The following is a 9980-nucleotide window of genomic DNA, read 5'->3' as shown; positions in this document are numbered from 1 at the left end:
GAATGCAGATACCACAATCTTTCCAGTTTTCATGGGAAACTGGGCCAAGAGAGGGGAGAGCCGTGGTCTGGAGCAGGGCTGCAGAAGAAAGCCAGCCAGGAGACAGATTCAGGACCAGCCTGAGTGGCGAGCATCCCCACAGCAGGCACCCCGCGGCCCCATGCTGACCAGCGGGTGCCCAGGGCCAGTCTTTATGCTTCTGTCCAGGAAGCCTGGAAGGTCCAGGCAGCGCTGACTGTAGGAAACAGCATTTTCCAAAGACACCTGCCTCACTGACTTCTGACCTTGGACAATGTTTATCCCCAGGCTGAGGGCTCCCTTATCTTTCAAGGGTACGCGGTGGCCTGTAAACGGTTAACTTATTAACTCGACTTTTGATTCTCTCTGGGGAGCCGAGGACTCCACGGCGTTCTAGCAGGCGCGCGGGGCAGGGACAGGGGCAGGGTGGTGGGCGTGAGTACCAGGAGGCCTCCCGGGCCTCTGGGAGTGGCGGGAGCCCTGAGCCTGGACTGGAGGAGCACCAGGGCAGCGGGCACTGCTGCCAACAGCCGGCACCCGGAAGGGCCCGTCCCAGGCCGCCCAGTTCAGAGCGGCTCCGCTACGAGCAGAGCTCCTCCGCCAGTTTAACTGGTGGCCCAGATAAGAGTGCGGGCTTCTCACACGTTGCACAATCAACCGCTCTGCCAACGGAGGGAAGAGACGAGGCTTTTCCAACCCCTCTGGTCAAAACCAAACTTCCTCGAGGGCTGTCTTCTCCACCATCTCCTCTCCATCACCTATTTTTAGTTTCCAAGTTGGTCTGAATTAGGTGTGGCTGTATTTTTGTGTGGGGGGAGGACGGTGGCTGATTTCCCTTTCACTCATTCAGCATCAGCCTGGGGTCTGGCCTGGGCCTCTGGCTTCCTTTCCTGGTTCAAGATGTGTCCGGGGCTGTCGTTGAAGGGCTCAGGCCGCAGGTCCCACTTGGGATGAGTGGATGAGCTCGGCCGTGTGGCTGACAGTGAGTTCAGCGCGGCCATGTGTTTGGTAGATTCACAAAGGCTTTTGCTCCATCAGGAAGGAATAGTCTTTCTGACAGCTGTGTCCCCAAACTGCCACCCAACAACTTGCCAGTCAGGTCCTCACCCTGCCCTGAAGCTCTCGCCTTGGAAGAGTGATTGGCCTTCCCTTCAGGTGAACTCCACAAGCGCCCCTCGCTCCTGAGCAATTGCTGTTCAGTTATTTCCTCTCTGTCACAGCCCTCTGACTGGGCGGTCAGTATAAGATGTCATGAAAGCAGCGAAGACATCAAACATGTGTTTTGACCTGATTATAAGCCAATTCAGCCATGCGATCCTGGGCTTCTGTCTTACCTGTGGAGGGACTGTACATCCCAAGGACCATCCACGGCAGGTTCTTTTTCTTTTCTTCAGCCACGCCATGCGGCTCGTGGGGATCTTAGTTCCCCAATCAGGGATGGAACCCTGGCCCAGGGCAGTGAAAACACCAAGTCCTAACCCCTGGATCGCCAGGGAATTCCCACGGCAGTTTCTTTCTAAATTCCAGGGTAGGATAAGCCAAAGCGGTGATCACACAAGTTCTAGGGTTCAAGAAAAAAGAAAAAGAATAGAGTCAAGAAAAACCCTCAAGGGACTGAGAACAGGAGAGGGAAAAGGAGAGGGAAACCGGAGTGGGGGGGCATGCGGAGGTGCCACCGAGGTTTGCACAGGGGCAGGGTGGTGAAGCCCTGAGCCCTGGGTTTGCAGCCCAGGGTTTGCTCAGTCTGACGCTGCAGCTCCTGGTGCAGAGCAGCCCGGGGACGCTGAGACCGAGGAGAGCCGGCCGGCCAGGGCGTGGACCCCTGGGGCCCTCTTCTCCACTAGGTCTGCTGAGCGCACTGCCGGCGTTGCCTCAGCACTGGGTGGAGAGGAATGACCGGCTCGGAGGACCCGAAGTCCCCTGCTCTTTGCTCCTCTGTGCTCAGCTATGAGGGACTGACAGCCGGCCTCCGTGCCATAGGGCAGGGGGACCGCTGCAGCCTGAGCCCGTGGTCCCCTCACCTCTGCTCCCTGACATCAGGGGGAGGCTCACTGAAGCTCCAAATCCCTAACTAAACTGGGTCCGACAGTTAACATGGCACATTCAAGGACGTTGAAGCCCCAACTGGAATAAAGGCCCTGAGGAACGGAGGATGCTTTAAAACAAACCTCCACGGGGTGCGTGCACGTGTGAACTAAACATTGCACTCACCCTGTCCCTGCATCTCACCCGGGGCCACAGGTGAGCCAACTAATGTCCCTGACTGCCTGCTGCAGCCTCTCTGCACGGGTCACCTGATTCTCGTTCGTTCCTGGGCCTGGAGCCCTGGGGAGCAGAGGGACCCACCCTCTTCCCACACTGTACGGAGAGCCTTCTGTGTTTTGCCACTGCCGAATTTACACAGATGTGGTCCAGCAAGGCACGTCCCCAGTGTGACCCCCTGGGCTCTGCTGCGCACATCCAATCCCTAGCACCACCCCGCAATCCACCTTCCTCGTCTCACCGCCTCTCCCCCTCCACCAGTTGCTCACCAATCATTTGAAACTGTCTTTGGTGATGGAGACTCTGAGTGCCAGCGGTTTATCTACTGTGCATGATTCCAAGAATTCAAGTGGGAAAGAAAGGTCGAGGGAGAGAGGCTGGTCATGAAAGTTCACGGATAACTTGTCCAAGGTCCCCTGGAAGCCCTGGGACTGGAAGCGAAGCACAAGCACCTCTTCATCGTTCTGGGGTCCCTCTATCATCATGACATCTTTTTCTGTCCAGCGTTCGTAGCTCCTCTGGGGGTGTTTTGCCTGCCCTGCGTCTCCACTCCTCACCATGGCTCCTGACACCCCCAGAGCTTGCTCGCCTGTGCCCACCTGGGAAGCCACAGCTTCTTGTCACTGCACGGTGGGCAAGTGGATGGACATCTGCTGTGTAAACAGATCCTCCTAGGGTGTGGAGGTGGGAGGCAAAGAATCTCCTCATTTCAGATCAGCTCAGCTGTAATGAAGAGGCGCTGACAGATAAGAAAACCCCAGCCTTTTCTGTTGGGTGTTGCAGTTTATGCTGCGCAAAGTTGTCTACGCCCACGATGAAAGCTGGAAGGAGGACTGTCACAGATTGGAATGCGGACGTGGCGGGAGACTGCGTGTGCCTGTGTGTGCATGTAGGTGTGCGCGTGCATGCATGTGAATACTCCAGGAAGAAGGAGAAGGGAGCAGCCCCACGTGGCTGGAGAGGGCCGGAGCCAATTATTTCGAAAGACCCTGGGTGGTGATCTGGAGGGGACAGGAGACAAAGTTCTTCTGAGCAGGACCCCAAGGCTAAGAATAAAAAAGGAGAAACCCTATCGGCTTGGACTAGAGCCTGGTTCAGGAAGGCTCCTTTGGATTCCTTGGGACCCCAATGGGGTTAGAAAAGACCTTGTTTTTTAAAATAGAATTTGGAGAAAATCCCCTATTGCATGAAAAGGGTCAGAAGAATCAGGTAGTCCTCTGAGTGGGGCAAATCCAGGCCCGCTTCAGCAGAGACACGGCGGCGGCTTTGAGGGCCTCCTGACGAGGGAAGAACGGAGTCTCTCCACCTCCTGAGGGGCAGGGCTGGTGGTTGAGAGGTCCCGGGGGACCCCTGAAATGAAGAGAATCTTCCAGTGGGTTACTTCCCTTTGATATCAGCTGGGAAGCATTTTCTAAGTGGATCAACACAGTAAAAAGACAGAGGATGCCTGAGGTCAAGACCAGTGAAGGAAGCCTTTAGATGGGGAGAAGTGAGCGGGCTAGGGGGTCACACCCTGCTTTCCAGCACCTCCAGTGTGCCCTAAGGTGGAATTACTGGACCATGTTCCCTCTGCTTGTTTCCCCATGTGTGGCAGGAGAGGGTGGGGATGCTGGGAGCACGGTGGGGTGGGAACAGGCTAGTTGAACAAGTCTGGGTGCTTATTTCAGGTCCCCTAACCTGGATCCTTGCGGTTAAGGCTCCTTCTAGCACAGGTTTGACCAGAGCCCCAGAGAGCGCTCTGCACAGAGATGGTGCTCACCAAGTGTGTGTGGGTGATGGTCCCCCAGATCAACTCGCTGCTTTTCCTTCTGGTATTTGGGATATAAAAAAAGAGGTTTTTGAGGTTTTTTTCTTTTTGCCTGGAATATGCCACCAAGGTCAGGTTTCAAAAGTTACAGGAAATTGAGAACTAACAGGGCTTTCAAAGGGCCTGGAGGAAAAGATAATAGATTCATCCTGGTGTGACTATTTGACCCGGTCAGCTCCCCCATCTCTGTAGAGCAGGGGTCTATGGGACCACATAGATGGCAGGATGAGGCCCCGGCATTCAAGAATTTGCAGTCCTGCTGGGGAACCAGGTGAGCGTGTTTGGAAACATTAGAGGACAACTGAGGCCACGAGCACAGGAGAAATCCAGGAGGAGGGACTGCTGCATAGGTGTCTTCAGGGAAGGATTCACAAGGCGGGGGGTGTGTGTGATTCGGCCCCAGAAGGATGAGGATGGTCTAGGTAATGGACAGGAGGGGGAAGGAATTCTAGAAGGTGTATGTATATATCAGTGTGTGTGAGAGTGTGTGTGTACGTGTGTCAGAACAAATACAAGTTTGGAAGCAGGGTGAACTGGGGACATTGGCTAAGAAGAGTGGTTAACATTGTTTGAGCTTCCCACCTGCCAGGTGACACGTTTACCCATGTTATCCCACCCCATTGTTACAACAGCCCTGAGAGTTGATTATCGTGTTCGTTTTGCAGATGAGAAAACCAAAGTTCAAAGAGGCTTGGGCCACGGGGTTCCTAAGGGAAAGAAATAGAATGCAAGCTCACATCTATCTCCAAACCTTTGTTCTTAATCACACCGCTCTTGAGACCTGCCTGTTGGAAGTGGAGGGTGTAGAGTTGAGTGGGAAGACGTGGGGGAAGGAGGGGTCCATGTGGACACTGGTGACAGGAGAAGAAACAGAAGAGCCCAGTCTTACTTCAGGAGGCCACAGGAAGTTGTGGCCAGTCTTTGAGCACCAGAGGGATGTGGATAATGGTGTGTTTAGAACACGTGAACGGCGGGGTGGGCAGGGGATTTGCTGGAAGATGCCAGAGGGCAGAGAGAACACTTAGAAGGCACTGTGGCCCCAAACCGAGGTGGAGAGGGTAGCAAAAGAGAGGCAAGGGCCGAGCAGAAAGGCATCTCAGGGCTTTCCTGGTGGCGTAGTGGTTGAGAGTCCGCCTGCCTATGCAGGGGACACAAGTTCGTGACCCAGTCCGGGAAGATCCCGCATGCCGCAGAGTGGCTGGGCCCGTGAGCCATGGCTGTCCATGAGCCTGCGCGTCCGGAGCCTGTGCTCTGCAATGGGAGAGGCCACAACAGTGAGAGGCCCACATACCGCAAAAAAAAAAAAAAAAAAGGCATCTCAGAAGGAAACAGAACTCGGCCATAGAAGAGGCCTTGGGCGGAGAAAAGTGCCTGGAGAGGTGACACCACGGGCAGAAAGGAAGCTTTCTGGAAGGGAGGTCCCCAGGAGGTGAGAAATGACTTCAGGCTGGAACACCACGGCCGCATCTCCCAAAGTGTGTTCTGTGTCCCTTGCAAGGAAGGACCTACCCCTGGTTGAACTTCAGGAGCCCTGGGTGGAACAAAGTAAAGGATCTTCATCATGGAACTTCTCATAGCCTTTGATAAACCAATGTGACTGGACAAGAGGGGAATGTAAAATGTGGTATTTCTCAAACTTATTTGACTTATTTCTCAAAGTGAGGAGCTGGTGTTCCACAGAACGCTCTTTGGGAAACGTGGGTAACATACCAACCTGGAAATTCGGGTGCAGAGCCAAGGCTCTTGTTACGCTGACCTATTAAGTTTTCTTGTTCTGTTTTCTTAATCGCGCTTTGTCCCCTTCTAGAAGCTGTGATTCTCTTCCCCGGAGTCTGCAGCTCAGGGAGCCTTGGGGTCGTGGGGTTGCTCGCCGTGTGACTGGAGAGCAGGCAGGAGTGGTCCCACCTGGGCAGTGGCCCTTCTCTAGGCTTCCTGAGGACGGGGGTGACCTTACCCTGCGTGGCAAGCCCGTGCCAACCTTGGGAAGGGCTCTCCCCAGCTCCCCACCACATCTGTATGCTGGTAGATGTGGGAGAGCCCTGCTCTGTCCAAATATCATTCTGCCTCAGGGGAGATAACCAACAGGGACTTTAGAACAGCCTGGGGGCTACGGCCAGATCGCAGTAAAAATAATCATCTGAATTCTTTGCTATAGAAGAGAGTTCAGAATAAGAAGGATCTTGGATTCCATCCAGGTGGTGTTAGTTACAAAGGAGCCAGAAGAACCGCAAGAGAAGATCTCACTGGTGCGGCAGTTCTGAGCCCTCGGGGACTGGACGATGGTGAAACCGGGGAGTATTTAGGGAGAAGGACGTGTCTGCCGGCATCCTTACTGGTTGCACAGCGCCCCATGGTGAGTCCCCACTGGGGACAGAAGGATTGGCTCCAGGGACGATTCAGCAGGTTGGGAATCTGGAGACCAGATCTCCTAACCCCAGTCCAGCCACCGATGGGCTGGCTGACCCCAGGGCAAATCACTTTGTGTGGTTTCCTCATTTGGAAAGAAAAAAAAAAGAGATAAAATCTGATCTACCTCCCAGAGATTCGGGGTGGTTTCTGTTTTGCTTTTTTGCGAAGAGCAACTAATAAAAATGATACCAAACTCCTCTGAAAATAAATACAGGCTCTATGCGTTTCTAGCAATAATAGCACGTATTCTCCTTGGGATCGTGGCTCAACTTACCACGATAAAATCACTGGTAAATTTCTAAAAAGTTACCCCTTTGTGCACATACCTTCTCCATAGAAAATGGTTTTCTGTTAGAAAAAGTTAAAGGACACTCCAGGCCTTTCATTTGGGGTTTATGTATTTCTTTTCCCTCGTTGAATAGCACTCTCTTTCTCCAGGTTTCGTTTTGGTCATATTTCAGAAATGGCTGAATTTCAGATTCTGAACACCCGCGCTCGGGAGGGCGAATTGAGAAAAAATAATGCGATTAGCAGATAAGTAAACAAACATTTTAATTGAGACTCAAACTGTAGAAGTACTTTGGGCAGTATGGAATTACATGTTTCCATATTCTTTGTTGATTTGCATGAAGCCAAAACCCAGAAGGTTATATTAAACGTAATCACCTAACTCCGTGGGGCCTGGAGAGTGTTTTTCATGTGGCAATTTAAAGGCGAGTGATTGTGCAAAACACAATGGCACAAAGGAGTGTTTCTGCTGCTTTTGTTTCTTTCAGAAAGGAAATTAGCGCTGGGGGAGGGCAGAAAAGTACCATATTTCAGACCCCTACCCTGTAAAAGGGAAATACCTTGAGGGACCTCACTGATCCCTTAGGAAAGGTGGATTCGAGTCTAACACGGAATGAGGTCTTAATGCAGGTTTTATGTTTTGAGAACCAGGTCTCTGGCTCTTAGGAGTGGTTCTAAGTTGAAAACTTTACTGTATTTGATTTTTTTTTCTTTTTGCATTTAATACATATTTCATAGACTTCTGTCTTAAAAGATTTCTGATTGATTGGCCGCAGGGAGCCAGCTCTCTTATCTAACTGGACTAAGTTCCCACCTTCTCTCCAAAAACCCAGAACATCCAGGAAGGCCAAACAGATCGTGGAAGAAGTTGCTCGGTTCTTTCTCATCTGATGTCATGAGTTACTGAGTGGTAACTGGAAAGTGCTCACCCAGTTCCTTTCTCCTTTCTCCACTGGATGCTAAGTGGACTCGCCGTCATAAAGCAAGCGTGTGGTTTACTGGGCCTCGCAGCCTTCCCTTCCTCGCTCAGCTGGAAGTGTCTGAGAGCAGAGGCATAGCGCCCTGTAGTCGTAATAGCTGATCGTAGGCCCAAGGCCACTCAGTCCCAGAACGTCAGCCTTCACCTCACTTGTAATTTTCCTTACGTCAGTTTGGACCCCTTAGAGATGCCCTGTCCAACGCATAGCTACTAGCCACATGTGGCTATTTAAATTTAAATGAAATAAAATTAAATGAAATTTAAAATTTAGTTCCTTGGTCACACTAGATGCATTTCAGGTGCTCAAGGTGGCTGCTATATCGGACAGTTCAGATATAGGACATTTCTGTCATCACAGAAAGTTCTATTGAATGGCGCTGCCTCAGACATTAGCCAGAGAGGGACTTCATCTTTGCTGAATTTTAAGAAACTGAGACCCAAAGAGGTTAAATGACTTTTCCAAGGATTCCCAGGAATTTACAAAAAATATATTTCTTGGCTGTTTTGGAATCCTGAGGATATCCTATATTTCGATCTTGAATTTTAAAATTTCTACATCAAATGCATATTTGATTTTTGCAAGCAAAGGAATCTAATATAACGATGATCTTGCGGTATAAAAACACTGATTCTTTTTGGAGATGCTCAATCAATCTGTTATAGTTAATTATGTCTAAATTATTTTTCCTGCTTTTAGTGACCTGTGAATTTCACAAGAAAAAGGAAGTCTCGATTAATTTTTGGAGAAACATTGCTTTATTTATTCCCTATCCTGGATTGTGTTAGTAATATTGTTATGCTACTAAAGACACTCGGAAAACGAATCAATTACATGAGAAGGCCGGGGAGTCACAGGACCCATCATTGTAACATCCACGGTCAGTTAGCATCATTGGTCAGACTCAGGGTGGGAAGACAGTGCTAGAGACTTACAACACATGTGTGTCCCAAATGTTCTTCGTAGACTCTTAGCTTCACTTAGAGCCAAAACAGACAATAAATGTCTCTCTCACTCAACTGTGTCCAGGATTTATGCAGTGCCTGGTGTGAGATCTCACTGCGGACAAGAATTCACCTTGGGTGGCAGGGCTGAAGCCTTGCTCAGGTGCAGAAACCAAATGCAAAGAGCCACAGAGCACTAGAGGTGGGGAATTCAGGACTTGGGGACTCTTGAAGAAGGTCCGTCCAGAGGAGGGGCCCAGAAACTCCTCTGAGAGCCACCTTTCCTGCTAGGCTCCCTTGGATACAAGGAATTTATCCCAATGGAGATCAAAGGGGATTCTGGACCACTGTTTTAAGTTATTAATTAAGTGAAATTGATCTGCAATTATTTCAAAAGCTAACCAAACCATGGTATAGAGAGAAGATAAAAGAAAGAATCTGGGCTCACCGTAGCTCTTATTAACTTCCTCTTTGTAATGAATACCGCTCCTTGTGTTCCAGCGAGCCCTTGCCTACCCACGTGCAAAAAGGAAACACCAAAGAAAGCAGCAAGGCATCTTCTCTTGTCACAGTGAGTTGTGTTTCTCTAACTCTGGGGCTTAGACTTGTTGACGAAGATGCCATAAAAGGCTGATGTGCCCCTTGGGTGTGATTTTTATCGAACAGACACTGAGTATTGGGACAGTGGAAGAACGTCTGGCCAGTGTATTGGGTGAATTACATGATAAGAAGGTGCATCCCAGAATAGCAAACCAACTGGGGAGGACTCAGAAAACAGGAGACCAAGTCCAAGAAGAACAGATGAGGCACAGAGCACCCATCAAATACCACAGGGCGGGGCAGATAAGGGTCAGAGCCCAGAGGTTGGAGGATTAGCAGACCCAACAAGAGTATTCTGGTCGCTTGTAATTCTGCCCGGCATGGCTGAGCAAGGGCTCCCTGAGTTCTCTCATAGTCAAGAAGGAGGGTTAAAGCAGCACAGAAGGCAAGGCCTTGGTGGCAATGTCAAGAGCATCTTTCTCCTCTCAAGGTGAGCCCTTCTCCTGCCCACACTCAGCCTGGACACGTGCTCTGCGGTTTTTGGAATGGGTCTTCTAGTCCGCAGCACCCTGACCAGCCAGGGTCTAGTGCATCCATGCTCCTTGGAAATGATTATCAGTTAAACCAGATATTCTTCCTAACTCCTGATGTATTTTAATGAGGAGATGGAGAGAGAACCATCTGCAGAAAAGGCATTATCCCTGTGTGCTCTGAGGACAGAGCATGGGAAGAATC

This window comes from Neophocaena asiaeorientalis, unplaced genomic scaffold, assembly GCF_003031525.2.
Source record: "Neophocaena asiaeorientalis asiaeorientalis breed wild unplaced genomic scaffold, Neophocaena_asiaeorientalis_V1.1 scaffold124, whole genome shotgun sequence".
Classification (NCBI taxonomy): domain Eukaryota; kingdom Metazoa; phylum Chordata; class Mammalia; order Artiodactyla; family Phocoenidae; genus Neophocaena; species Neophocaena asiaeorientalis.
This window is presented reverse-complemented; position numbering follows the sequence as displayed.